Genomic DNA, 12,608 nt, shown 5'->3' on the forward strand with positions numbered 1-12,608 from the left:
CAATGATGGATCATCATGAACTGGATGATAAAAATGAATTTATTTTCAAACCTTTATTTTCAAACCTAATGGTTAAAAAAACAAATTTGAACCCTTTTACCCACCTTAACAGCATAGTTCAAAAGCTTTCAATGATTTATTTTCCTTCTAAGAGAACGTAGTAGAATGATTCACAAGGACATTAAATATAAAGACAGTCATTTTCTCCTTTCTATCCCCATTAACTGTTGCCTAGACCAGGGGTCCCCAACCCCTGGGCCATGGACCAGTACCGGTCCATGGCCTGTTAGGAACTAGGCCGCATAGCAGGTGAGCAGCAGGCCAGCAAGACAAGCTTCATTTGCAGCCGCTCCCCAATGCTAGCATCACCACCTCAGCTCCACCTCAGATTATCAGGCATTAGATTCTCATAGCAGCACCAATCCCTGGTGCCAAAAGGGTTGGGGACCACTGGCCTAGACTACTTCAATAAGTATTCATGTAATACTTACTGAATGCCCACTGTGTCCCAGGAACCAGATTCTGGGGACCGAAGGGTGACCATGAAAGGCCCAGTCTCTAACTCCATTAAACTTAAATTCGAATGAGGAGGCTAACATAGTCATGTAAACAAATGACACATAAGATCATTTTGGGTAATGATAAAGGCTATGACAAAGTTAAACAGGTTAATGGGATCAAGGAACTGGGAAGATGGGAATAAAATTCCTTAGGGTGGCAGAATAAGGCTTTTCTGAAAAGAGCTGAGGTTGACATTACTATTTCTGTTTTACAGATGAGAAAACTGTAACTCAAATAAATGAAGAAATTTCTCTAAGACCCCAGAGCAGAGCCAAGATTAGATCTTCACTGGTCAGACTCTGGTCTATGTCCTTGGAGAGGCAGCAAAATACCATGCAGGGGAAAAATATTGCTGTTCCATCTGTAAATTGAAGATAATAATATCTACCTTGGAGAACTGAGAAAAGAATTCAAGATAACACAAGTAAACAAAGCTCTAGGCAGGCATGAGGCTTGGTTCTTACATAGCAAGTGCTCTGTATAGAGAGCCATTATTGTCATCAGCATAGATAGTTGTGTGATATCTTTCTTTCAAGACTAAACTCTCATAGGATGAAGACTAGGTCTTGCTCCTGTTTATCCCCATAGTAGCAACAAACTAGGTGCTTAGCATAAATTGGCCAAATTGAATTGGTCTGTATGCATGTTCTCGTCCACAAATTTCTATCAATCGCTCCATAACAATGGTAACCAGAGCCTGTATGTTGTTTTAAGGTTTTTCCAAAAATTAGCATACATTTTAGTTTCCAGAGTTTCATGGTTTTGCTATTAATTTTAATCATTATTCCTGTGATTACTTGATTATACAATCTACCTAACAACCTTTGATTAGCCCAAGGATATCATTCTATTTTCTGACAGTTTAAGGCTTCTACTCTTGCTCAGTCTCTTTAAGACTATTGTTTTGATGCATTTCATGACTCACTAATATCTAAAACAGATGGCAGGCAGGGGACATGACAAGAACTGATCTTCGAACTAGTCTATTTGTTAGGAAGTCTGGTAATTAGGTTTTATGAAGGAATGAACTAATCTTTAAGTGGATAAAAAGAGGAGTCTGAATTAGCTGTCTATATATGCTGTTGCAAGTAATTACTATAGATATCTGGAAATTGGGTAGTCATATAACTATTCCATATGAAATAATGGTATGCCTTGGAAAATTCAGTAAGATATTCAGCCATGGTTCACCCTCTTACAGTTATATCACCCTTTCTGTGAAAGTATAGATTCAACATTTGAAAACACGCTGGCTTGAGAATCAAGTATATTCATTTGTACAATGAATTATACAAATAACTGAGACCAGACTTCCACAAATGTTTTCTATTTCTATTTCTTCTACTGAGATCTCTATAAGCACTTTCTATTTTAGCCTCATATTCCCTTTGAATCTCCACTAAAAATTTTCTCTTAAGTCCTAGGATAAAAGTTATATAATTATACGTTCTTCTGTGAGTTGAACTGGTTCCAGTTTGGTTTAACAAATTAAATCTTACCTAAGCAATTTAAACAAGTACTAACCCAACCCAAATTATGATTTCACTTGACCTGAAACAAAGTCAGTGCTCTGTTTGAGAATTTGGCCTCAAATAAAAAGCCAAGAAAACCCTAATATCTAAATCTGTTGGTCTGTTATATGACTGGCCTTGCTGATTTTGTGGGCCCTTTTATGACATATTATGACATGGCTTGTTCAAATTGAAGTTTTTATAGTATAAAATGGGTGTGTTATGTGAGATCATATTGTAAAAAATCTTGATTGTAAATCCCAGTGTCCTGTTAATATGCATTTAAAAATTTCCTGTAGCTTCCAAAACATCTATGTCAATTGATCATCTCCTTCAGTGATACAGACAGGTAACTGCGGGTATTCAGGTAGTAGTCCTTTGGTTCTCCAAAGCAACGAGACCATATAAACAACTTCAAGTGCTATTAAGACCTTAACCAAAATAGCAATGTATGTCCATTGCTCACCACGGTTTGCTAAGACCTGCTCCATAGCAGGAACCCAAATGACAAACAGGATCATGAGTCAAGGGGTGAATAACAGAGCCATAGTCATCATCATATTCAATCAGGTGAAATCAGCCAGATGTTTGCAGTTGATCCTCCGCCTAAGCATAAGGCCACTCTACTTTGTTATAAGCTAGACAAATGGAGTAGGAGATGCAATGGTAGAAGGAGGGGAAAGGCTCTGGGGAAAAGGGAATACTAGTAAAAATAGATTCTAGGCCAGTGATACCTCTAGGTATCAACAAAACCTATCTGGTAATTATGGAAGAGCTTCTGATTTTTTTTTCTGACATGCTTTTTCATCTATTCTACTGCTTGAATCTCATAACATCCCTGTTAGGGAGAACAGACCTTTCAGAACTATGTTGTTAAGTCTTATTATCACTACTTAAAAGAGAGGCATTCTGGGCCCTTGGATAGGTTCTGTGACTTGCCCAACACAGCAAATTAATGTCAAAGAATTAGGTATCCTACTCCCAACCTGAAACTTTTTCTTTATAAAAATGGAAGCAAGGACATCTTATTCAAAGTTGCCTTGATAGTCTATAAACCTTTTAATCCCCCAAAAAAATCTGAAAAAAAAAAGTGACAAACATATAGTAAACAATTTTTTAGATGAGGTTACAATAAATTAAATATCTGGAGCTGAAAATGAAGAGTAAACTGAGAACTAAAGCTGAAAGTACATGAGCTTATACAACAGGGAGAAGTCAGTACAGCAGAAGGTGGGGATTTAACACCTGCTCAGGGGTAAGAGATGAGGTAGAGAACTAGAATGAGACCCTCATGTAGAGAAAAACCTTTGAAGTAGTCTTGAAGAAAGATTCTTTTTATTATTATTATTTTTTAATTTTTTAATTTTTTAATTATTTTTTTTAGACGAAGCAACCCTTGGTTGACCTCACAGATTGCAAGGACCTTGTCAGCTTACAATCCCTACAGCACCTGGTCTTCCTAGGTGGTCTCCCATCCAAGTATTAACCAGGCCCAAGCCTGCTTAGCTTCTGAAATCAGAGAAGATCAGGCTTGTTCAGGGTGGCATGGCCACAGACTTGAAGAAAGATTCTTAAAGTGAAATGATGGGCTCGAAAAAAAGCCAAATACTCTGCAGGCAGATGGCAAGCAATGCCTTGGCCTGCATTCTTGGTGGGGGAATAAAAGTATCTCCACCGAGCATTTGCATCCCAAGAGTCTGTTCTCATGTGGTTTCGGATTTTGAATACACAGTACCTGTGCAGTCCCGGAACTTTCCAAGCTGAAAAACAGGTATAAATATTGATGCTATGCAAAGGATACCCCTACGGCGCCAAGGAGAAAAAAACAAAACCTATCTGGAGAAATGTTCCCTTAATCCAAGAAACTCAGGACACCCACAGATTAAACTTCCACTGAAAATGAGCTCATAAACCTAAACCACAAGACCCATGTGGAAACAATTCCGTAAGCAAGAGTCAGCAGGCATAGCAACCAGAAAGAACTTGAGATAAGAATCTGATAGAGATATAACTAATTTTTTAAATAATTTAAACATGAAGGACAAAGTCCAAGGGAGAAAATAAAACATTATTTTTTAAAAATGAACAAAATTTGGGGTAGGAGATATTAAGGAACAGTTATGGGAAATAGTACAAACACATGGTGCTAGAAATCATCTAAGACTTTGGTCTAAGAGACATGGCACAGAAGAATAAAAAAGAATAGGAGAAGGATAAAATAAGTACAGAATATCTTTTGCAACCATTTATTCAGCCATGTTTCTAGACATAGACATTTATTGAGGAGTTATTATATCCTAGACATTGTGATAAATGTAGGGAATATAGAATTTAAAACATCCAGCCTTCACCCTAAAGAAACTTACAGTCTAGTTACCAGTTTCCAAATTTAGAGCATCAGAACAAAAATCATTAACAGGGACATGGCAATTAGTGATATTTGTGATGTTAAATGATTTGTGAAAATCATCAAATGCAATGAGACAAATGTCTTAGTGAATACTGCCCCAAAACTCATCTAATTCTAAACTGCCCTAAACAGAAAGTCTATACTGACAAGAAAAAAAAAATCTCTTCTGAATTGGGAAATAAATACATTTTGCCCAGGACTCCCTAGAGGCCTTATTGGCTCCAGTTTTCTAGGAACTTTGGAAGCCTTGGACCAAACTTCCAGGTTGGTCACAGAATCTGGTTTGTATCTTACAGGCTGACTTCAGGGTAGTTTCTGGACCAAAATTAGAATCCAGAACCAGGCCAGGATTCAAGTAGCATTCAGGCATAGTAGCTGAGCTAAGTGCTCTGTGACATTTGCATGTACTTTCACTGGTTGCTCAAGTGGACTCTCTGTGATAACCAACAGCTATCACACTGTTGGGCACGTAGGTCTTTACACCACCCATGAATACAGGAGGGGAAAATAATTAAAAAGCAAGCACAGTAAGATCAACACATATTGGAAATGGTTCATCAGAGTAATTTAACAGATTGTTCAAGTACAACAAATAGAACTTTTCTATTACCCAGTAGCTCCAATTCCAAACAGCCCTTTGCAAACAGATTCGGAATCAGGAAAAGACCCAGGTTTCTCCAAAAGGAAGGAAGGTAAACCCTCTCCTTCTATGAATAGCCAAAGACACACACAGCCAGCTGGTGTCTGAGCTAAATTTGTAGTATGTCACAGAGAGATCAGGCAGAGGAAGTTTCTGTCATCTGTTTACCAAAGAAATAGATGAAAGAAAATAGGGAACTTGAAGTATGTACATGTAAAGTGAGCTTGACATGGGCAAAAAGTTCATTTTGGCAGCTAAAAATACTGTGTAGACTGAGAGAGCACTCTAAGCCTTTGTTTTAAAGATTAAGAATTGTTTATTACATGCTTTAGAAATTCTCAGAAGTGCATGATCTAATCTATACTGAAACAAACTTCCTTCCCTACATATAAATATCTTACATACCAAGACAGAGAGATAGAGCAATATTAATAAGCCCTGCAAAGCTTCCTGTCAAGAAATACAGAAGTTCAGTTCCAAGCATCAATCTAAACTCCCACTAATATCAAAGAAGCGGGGAAATAACTGACAACTTAGGCCCAGAAAGCTTAATGTCATAACAAACAAAGATCACTGGAAGCAAAGAGATATCTAAAGAGACTGAACACAAAATAGGTACCTTGGAGATACTTCAAATCATGTGAGGAAAAGTGCCAAAGGCACATTATAGATTTAAATCAAACAAGACACAAAACGGGACAGACACTTGCTTGGTCTTAAGGTGGGGAATTAAAAGAAATTTGTAAAGAAAAGAAAGCAAAAAAAAAAGGAACAAGTATCATGTTTCTTTAAAAGTTTTTCATGTTTACTTTCAAGTTTTAACATCTCAGGAATATAGACAAGTACAGAAAATGACAGATCTATATGTTTCTACCAGCAAAATTGAACACGTTAACATTTTTCTATATCTGCTGCAAAACTTTGTTTTAAAAAATAGCTTTAAGTCTATGGCCATGCTACCCTGAACAAGCCCGATTCCTTCTGATCTTGGAAGCTAAGCAGGGTTAGGCCTGTTTAGTACTTGGATGGGAGACCACCTAAGAAGACCAGGTGCTGTAGGCGTAATAAATAAATAAATAGAAGATAGATAGACAGATAGATAGATAGATAGATAGATAGATAGATAGATAGATAGATAGATAGATAAATGAGGGATTGTAAGCTGACAAGGTCCTTGCAATCTGTGAGGTCAGCCAAGGGTTGCCTCGTCTAAATAAATAAATAAATAAATAAATAAATAAATAAATAAATAAAAATAAAAAATAGCTTTAGGGGTAAAGTGCCATGAGTACTATGACTAGCAAATGGTTCAGAAAATAACTTGAAGTGTGTGTGGGTGTGGGGTGTGTGTGTGTGTGTGTGTGTGTGTGTGTGTGTGAGAGAGAGAGAGAGGAGAGAGAGAGAGATTGAGAGAGAAGGAGGGAGGGAGGGAGAGAAGGCAGGAGGGAGAGGGAGATAGGTAGGTAGTAGGTTAGGCTGTTTTCGATTTTTCATTATTACAAATGGTGTTGCAATATATTTTTTTCTTCATGCCTCTCTGTGCATACGTATAAGAATTTCTCTACAGCAAATATCAAGGAAAGGAAGTGCTGGATCTTAGGGCATATTCATATTCAACTTTTTACATATTGTCAAACAGCTTTCAAAGCTAGTTTTACCAAGTTACACTCCTACCAGCCACATATGAATTCCTTTTTCCAACGTCCTTGCGAATATTTGAATTTATCAACCTTATTACTTTTTACCAATATGATGTGCTTGACATGGTATTTCATTGTTGCTTTGATTTGCATTTCACTAAATACAAGTGAGGTTAAGATTCTTTTCATATGTTTATTAAAAGTTCTGGCTTTTTTAATTGTGAACTGCCCGTACATATCTTTTACCCATTCCTAAATTCAGTTATTAGTCTTTTTCTTATGATGTGTGGAGTTTTTTATATAGTTTAATTACTCTTTCAATGAAAACTCAAGTTATACCTTCACCAAGACACAATAAAGATGGATCAATATCTAACCCAAGTCACCATAAGAGAAAAATTTAGATTTCCAGTCATTATTCGCATATATTATCCCATGGAACTGGATTTTTCTGTGCCTCAAAGTTCATAACAAATCTCTGCTCCTATAGACCCCTACCATCAAACAACTTTATTCAACCATTACACTGTTGGTATTTAACCCATCCATTTGAATGTAACACAAATGTATGAGAAACACTAGTATATTTTGGTATATCTAGTGTTCAAATTATAAATTCAAACCTCAAAATTATATCTAATTTTTGAAACTAAATAAGAATTACTCAAAAGACTTTCAAAGGAAGATAAAATAAGAGAAATAAGAATGCCAAAGATATTTTTTTCTGCCTTAGGTAACTAAATAATGGATATTTTTATTGCACTAATTTTTTAAACTAAAATAATGTATAATAAGCAAAAATTATATCAGAGATATTTTCTAATTTGATCCTTAAAACAATATTTTGAGGTAAATATTATCATCCTCATTGTACAGTTGAGGAGTCTGAGACTTTGAGATTATAAGTACTTAACTAGAGAGTCACATAGATAGTCAATGGTAGAACCAGAATTCAGAACAAGATCTGATTCTGTTGTTGTTCATGTTCTTGCTGACTCTCTGAATAGTCACAAGCCTTTGTAAGTGAAATGAAAGTTATTGTTACTATGATTGGTACTCTTGCTCTGATACTCTCGACCCAAGTATAAAATTCTCATAAGTGAAAAGTATAAGCAGGCAAGAAGAATAAAGTTGGAGAACTAACACTACCTGATTTTAAGACTTATCATAAATATGGTATAAAGACACATATAAATATTTTTCAAAAAAAGATGCAAAGGCAATTCACTAGTGAAAGAATAACCTTGTCAGTAAATAGTGCTAAAATAGACACCAAATTTCGATCTATACCTTGCAGCCTAGACAAGAACTAAGTCAAGATGGATCACAGAAATGTAAAAATTAAAATTTTAAAATGTCTAAAATAAACATAGGAGAAATCTCTCGTGACCTTGGGTTAGACAAAGATTTCTTAGATATAACACCAAAGCACAATCCATAAAAAGAACAAATTGATAAATTGTATTTTATAAAAACTAATAACCTGCTCTTTGAAATGTACACTATTAAGAGAATGAAGACAAATCAAAGACTGAAATAAAATATTTTAAAGCATACATTAGACAAAGGATATCTAGAATATACCAAAAAAAAAAAACCTCTCTAATATGAAAGCAGACAATGCAATTAAAAGTAGGCAAAGATTTGAACAGACATTTCACCAAAGAAGATATAGATAGCAAATAAGCACATGAAATACTACTCAACATCATTAATCATTAGAGAAATGCGAATCAAAATCACATTACATACTTATTAAATAGCTAAAATTAAAAGGATGGACAATATCAGTGTTGGTGAGGATGTAGAGGAATTAGAACATTTATACATTGCTGGTGGGAATGTAAAATGATACAGTCACTTTGGAAAACAGTTTGGCAATTTCTTAAAAAGTTAAATACAGACCTACTACATGATCTATACATTCTACTCTTAGGTATTTACCTGAAAGAAATGAAAGTGTATGTCCATACAAAGACTTGCATATGAATGTTCATAACAGCATTAGTTGTAATAGCCAAAAATTAGAAAGAATCCAAATTTCCATCAATAGATCCATGGATAAACAAACTGTGTTATTTCCATATAGTGGAACATTACTTAGCAATTAAAAGGAATGAACTACTGCTATGTCACAACATGAATGAATTAGGATAATTATGTTGAGTGAAAGAAGCCAGGCAAAAAAGGGATACGTACTGTACGAATCCATTTACACAAAATTCTAGGAAATGCAAACTAATGTATAGTTATAGAAGCTTTAGGGGACAATGAATACATTATCTTGTTTGTGGTGATGGTTTCATGTATGCAAACATGTCGAAACTTTGCAAATTGTATACTTTCATTATGTCTAGGTTATTATAAGTCAATTATACCTCAATAAAGCTTTTTAAAAATAAAGCAGGTAATTAATACATACTCTCTCCTGTATATTTAAGAGTTAAAAATAAATAAATAAACCCAGGAAACAAGACAAATTCAGTTAAGAGGAGAAAAGAAATGGCAAACTCATGAAAGGAAATGAGGCAACTCATAGTATGTCCTCCTCATGTATAGACATAAAAGTAAAGTTTTTACAAAAGAATGAGGGCACTGTAGATTAAATTCTATATGCTTTTAAAATAGGCACAAGCAAGATGTCTCTTCACAATCCCTCAGAACATTTACTTTTCTAAATAAAATCTTTGATAAATGTGTATTGAGTAAGGATGCAATAAATAAATCTAGAAAATTAAGTATACTTGGGAAGGTGAGTGGTTTATGCCTAACCTGCAGCATTCAGCAGTGGATTACTAGAGGACCCTGGGATCTCACCACAGTACCCAGAAAGTACCCAGTGACAGAGCTCTTTGAAAGCAGTCTCGGCCTGGGAAAGCTGATGAAGTACCAACTATTTGTTCTGTTGCCTTGTTATCATTTGGCCAGAAACATTTCTTGGGAGTCAATGGAAAGAGAAACATGGAAAAGGGTACTAGTGCTCTAGTCCTACAGAATGGAACACAGGGCAAGATGCCTGTGCTTTGATGCCAGTGAAGAGTAGTATACAGCCACCCACTGCAAAGACAATCAGGAGCTTCTGATGAAAAGCAGAACATGTCTTCAGAGCATCACCTTCCCCTGCATCATCAAAGCTAATAAAATTCACAGTTGTTCTGTGCAGCAGCCCAGGTATATTAAGAAGCAGTGCCTTTAAATTTAAGGCATTTGTTAAATAGTTTTTCATGAAGAAACCATAATTCTTGCTTATAGGAAACATAATGTTTTACAGTGAAAGATGTTTAAGGAAGCCCACAGATTGGAATTGCTCTTGGCGCCAGTGAGCTAACCAGCGAAGGGAGACATCTAGTTTCACTCAGGGCCCCACCCCAGGCTCACTGTCTCTTTTTAATTAGTTCATTAACCAATCTATTCAACAAACATAGATGTCTAATAAAAGAGGCAGATAGCTAAGAAAATAATCAGTTGGAAAATTATTTCCTATTGATGAAAAAGTGAATAGAAAGCAGCTGCTAGTTTTTTATACTTTTAAGGGGATAGCAATGGTGAAAATTTGTCATCAGGTAAATGACCACATAGTGTCAGAATCAAAATCTCAGAAGAGAAAGCCTGGAATTATAAAATATTTTAACTGGAAGGGCATTCGGGGTATCCAGAGAATTTAACTGATTGGCCCAAAGTCACATAGCTGCTAATGGCAGTGGTGGAACCGTTTATTCATACAAATGACAAAATATTTACTAGGGCGACTATGTGCCAGGCACTGTGCTCAGTCCTAGAGTGCAGCATGTTCAAGAGACCGGCTCTGCCTACATGGAGCCTCAAAGACTTCTGCTCCCTTGACTCCAGGCAGTGGGCTGTGTGGTAGTGTAGACTAATATTAGATTAATCACACCAGTCAGCAAAGCACAGACACACGTACACCATAGACTCACTGCTAGAGAACGCCAGAGAAAGAAGGAGTGCAGCATGGAAGGAGACAATGTTCAGAGGTGTCTATTCTGACTACAACCATAACTCTTAGTTATTAGGTCTGTTTTCTCTCTCTCTTTTATTTGGGGCAGGGGGAATGAGGAGAATTAAAAGAAAGCTTACAATAACAGTTTTTGTGGTCCATAGAAAATCATATTAACCGAAAATGATTAGCATTTCATTATAAGTGTTTTTTTCAGTTTCCAGGTATATATTTTAGAAACAGAGTTTACATGTAATACCGATAATAAAAATCACCAATGCAGTTATCTGGACCTAAGATATCAGATAGGCTCAATACACCAAGATGTTAACAATAATTATCCTCTAGGTGATTAATTTTATGAGTGTTCTATATTTTCTTCTTTCTTTGCCTATATTTCAGAGATTGTAGGTAATGCAGTTTAGAAACAAGAAAACAAAATTTCTTCTGTAAACAAAAAAAGAATTTCCTGTTAAGAAAAAAAAAACGGATCTGCTTTATCATCCAACCACCTCCACAAATGATATACCTAAAGGACAGACTGAGAAGGCAGCAGAGCCCTGCTAAGTGAATCCTGATCCGTAGGGTCAACCACTCCATAACAGCTCCTCCACTGCAGTCATGGCCAGTCATAACCAATCGGCCTGAGAGTCAATCCTTATCACTGACATGCAAATAATAATGAAGACTCAACTACAATAGGAGGGCACATTCAATCCACACAAGGGACACATCTGGATCACTCAGCTCAGATAATCAGCCAAAACTGGAGAGACAAAGAAACATGTTCCAAATGAAAGAACAGAACATAGCTTCAGAAAAAAAGAACTAAACAAAATGGAGACAAGCAATCTACCAGACACAGAGTTCAAAACACTGTTTATATGAATGCTCAAAGATCTCAGTAAGAACTTCAACAAAGAGATAGGAAACATAAAAATAGAGATAAAAACATAAAAAAGAACCAGTCGGAAATGAAGAATACAATAACTAAAGAATACATTAGAGGAAATAGAAAGTAGATTAGATGAAGCAGAGGACTGAATCAGCAATTTATAAGATAAGGCAGCAGAAAACACCCAATCAGAACAGCCAAAAGAAAAAAGAATCCAAAAAAATGAAGATAGTTTAAGAGGCCTCTGAGACATCAACTATACCAACATTCACATTATAAATGTACCAGAAGGAAAAAAGAGAGAGCAAGGAATTGAAAACCTATTTGAAGAAAAAATGATGGAAAATTTTCCTAACCTGGCAAAGGAAACAGACATATAAGCCCAGGAAGTGCATAGAGTCCCAAACAAGATCAATCCAAAGAGGCCAACACCAAGACACATCGTAATCAAAATGTCAAAGTTTAAGAACAAAGAGAGAATCTTAAAAGCAGTAAGGGAAAAGCAGTTAGTTACCTTCAAGGGAGCACTCATAAGATTGTCAGTTGATTTCTCAACAGAAACTTTGCAAGCCAGAAGGCATTTGACATGAAATATTCAAAGTGATAAAAAGCAAGGACCTACAACCAAGATTACTCTACTCAGCAAAGCTGTCATTTAGAATTGAAAGCCAGATAAAGAGCTTCCCAGACAAGAAAAAGCTAAAAGAGTTCATTACCACCAAACTAGTATTACAAGAAATGTTAAAGGGACTTCTTTAAGAAAAATAAAAAAATATGAATAATAAAATGGCAATAACTACACATTTATCAACAATTTCACTAAATGTAAATGGATTAAATGTTCCAATAAAAAGATATAGGGTGGCTGAATGGAAAAGAAAACAAGACCCTTACATCCACTGCCCACAAAAGACTCACTTCATATAGAAAGACACACAGAGACTGAAAGTAAAATGATAGAAAAAGATATTTCATGAAAATGGAAACAAACAAAAA

At 35.7% G+C, this 12,608-nt stretch overlaps 1 protein-coding gene and 2 pseudogenes across 4 annotated transcripts in view; 1 reads left to right on the top strand and 2 right to left on the bottom strand.

The window, feature by feature from the left end:
- ANKRD44 (ankyrin repeat domain 44) overlaps positions 1-12,608 on the bottom strand; it is a 277,127-nt gene that overhangs the window by 135,755 nt on the left and 128,764 nt on the right. The gene's annotated exons all lie outside the window — the stretch shown is intronic.
- On the bottom strand, positions 3,511-3,629 carry LOC120587835 (uncharacterized; annotated as a pseudogene).
- Positions 6,066-6,184, top strand: LOC120587896 (uncharacterized; annotated as a pseudogene).

The sequence above is a fragment of the Pteropus medius genome, unplaced genomic scaffold, assembly GCF_902729225.1.
Source record: "Pteropus medius unplaced genomic scaffold, Ma_sr-lr_union100, whole genome shotgun sequence".
NCBI lineage: Eukaryota > Metazoa > Chordata > Mammalia > Chiroptera > Pteropodidae > Pteropus > Pteropus medius.